This window comes from Octodon degus, unplaced genomic scaffold (assembly GCF_000260255.1).
Source record: "Octodon degus isolate 3935 unplaced genomic scaffold, OctDeg1.0 scaffold00056, whole genome shotgun sequence".
NCBI lineage: Eukaryota > Metazoa > Chordata > Mammalia > Rodentia > Octodontidae > Octodon > Octodon degus.
In genome coordinates, this window is record NW_004524632.1 from 9,308,471 (window position 1) to 9,310,720 (window position 2,250).

The following is a 2,250-nucleotide window of genomic DNA, read 5'->3' on the forward strand; positions in this document are numbered from 1 at the left end:
GGGAGCGGCTGGCATGGCAGGCCCGGAGACTGAACTCCCGGCCCGTGTCTGCCTAAGCAGGCACTTTAATCCGCTGAGCTATTTGGCTGGCCCTAAAAATTAAAAAATTAAAGGAGAAAAAATGGAAACAAAGATTTTGTACATAAGAAGGGGAAGGGGCCAGGGATATAACTCAGCACTGCAGTGTTTGCCTGGCAAGTGCGTGGTCCTGAGACTTGATTCCCAGGACAAAAAAAAAAAAAATTACTTTGTGTGTGTGTGTGTGTGTGTTTTGAGACAGGGTCTCGCTATTTAGCTCAGGCTGGCCTTGAGCTCATTTTGTAACCCAGCCTGGTCTCCAACGCACAACTCTACCTCGGCCTCCTGAGTCCTGGGACCACAGGTGCGTGCCACTACGCCTGGCCCACGTCTGCTTCTATGTAGCACAGGCTGGCCTCAAACTCACTGCAATCCTCCTGCCTCAGCATCCCGAGGGCTAAGATCATGGCCCAGGGCACTACACAGGCATGAGTCCACCTGTGAAGCTTTTAGAATAGGCAGACCCACAGAGGGAGGAGGCTGCAGGAGGGCTGGGGGAAGTGCTGATGGAGAGCACTTGAGAAAAGCACTCTGTACTTAGGGGAGTGATGACAGCTATATATTATGAGATACTAAGAGCCACCTGAACATTTTCTTGAGGCAGGGTCTTGCTATGTAGCCCAGGCTGGCCTGGTACCTATGGTCACCCTATCTCAGCTTGGACAGCGGCTGGAATTACTGATGTACACCACCACACCTGGTTCAACTGTAGATTTTTTTTTCTTCTCCAGTACTGGGTAGAACCTAGCAGTGCCATACCACTGAACTACATTCCCAGCCCTATTGCTTGATTGTTGAAACAAAGTCTGGGTAGTTTGCTAAATTGCTCAGGCAGGATTCTAACTTTCGATCATCCTGCCTCAGCCTCTGAGGACTAGGATTACGTGTGCACGACCACACCCAGCCATCCATAAGAACAGCTATGTATAGATTTTATAGCAGTGCGTCAAATCATTTTAAAAATGTAGAACTATCCTACCCTGGGATTATAATCACGGGCCACCATGGCTGGTCCTCTCATTCCATAGCGGACTTAATCACGCCGGGGGCCGACATCCCAAGTATCTCTTCGCAGGCACTAGTCACCTGCTGACGTAGCTGTCGACAGGCCAGTCTGCCACCAACACGTTAAGTCCCCCGAGGGTAGAGGCTCGCTCTTAGTCACCGGAGGAGCCCAGCGGCTGGCCGCCCCCGCCAGCGTCGCACGGCGACATCTACTCGATCTTGGGTGGCACCACTCACGGTGGAACCACAGCCACAAATCGTGTGCTTACAACCCCGATGCCTTCCTGCGAGGTCAGCGCCAGGAATGGGGCCGCGCCAGAGCGCTGGGGACAGAGAAACCGATGGAGCCGGCCACGGGGGCGAAGTGTTTCAGTGCGTGGACGGGGGCCCGATCCTGCGCCGCCACGAGCTCGGCAGCTGGGGGCCGCCGGAGAGAAGGACGCGCGGCCGGGGACTCAGGGCCGGAGCAGGACTGCGGAGCCGCCCCCACCGCGCCTCTCCGTTGCCATGGCGACCACCGCTCGCCCGCCGGATCCTGGCAGGCTGAGGCGTGCGTTTCTCACCCCGAGACCCGGGAAGGGCACTGAAGGGGTAGGGTGTGCGTGTGCGTGCGGTAAGGTAACCACGAAAAAGACGTACACGCAAAAACCACGGTTCAGGTGCTTCTCCACCTCAGCAACGTGATCGAACCACCTGCGCAATTTGAAAAAGCCGCAGTGCCTAAGCTGCACTGGACTCATCCAGTGAGCCTCAGTGGAGGTCGGAACTCCGGCATGGCTAGTCGCTTAAAGACGCCCAGGTGGCTCCAACTGCAGCCAAAGACGCAAAGCCACTTCCAGGTGCAGGGTGCGGCGACCTTCCAAAGATGGCCGCCGGCCCGGCCGCTTCCGCCTTTCCGTGCGCCGCCAGGGGGCGGGCTTCCCGCGCGCATGCGTCCTCCGCCTTTTTGCTCCCAGTTCCCTCCTCCTGTTTCCCCCGCCTCCATTTTGTTCGCGAACGCTGAGGACAGTGGGAGCAGATCTATTTCCGGGTTGGCAAAAGGGGCGGCGGCGGTGAGAGAGAGAGACCTCGCCGGGGGGTTTGCGGCGTAAGACGAGAGCGGAGCAGAGCTGGCGGAGGATTCGCTCCGGAGCAGCTGTGACCAGGTCGGGAGGAGGCCGGGGCGGC

General features: G+C 57.6%; 1 protein-coding gene across 2 annotated transcripts in view; it reads left to right on the top strand.

Moving 5' to 3' along the window:
- The first annotated feature begins 1,966 nt into the window (after positions 1-1,966).
- Wipf2 (WAS/WASL interacting protein family member 2) overlaps positions 1,967-2,250 on the top strand; it is a 34,318-nt gene continuing 34,034 nt past the window's right edge. For both annotated transcript variants that reach the window (XM_023718167.1, XM_023718165.1), the window contains exon 1: positions 1,967-2,228. The gene's annotated coding sequence lies outside the window, so the exon portion shown is untranslated. The remainder of the gene's footprint in view (positions 2,229-2,250) is intronic.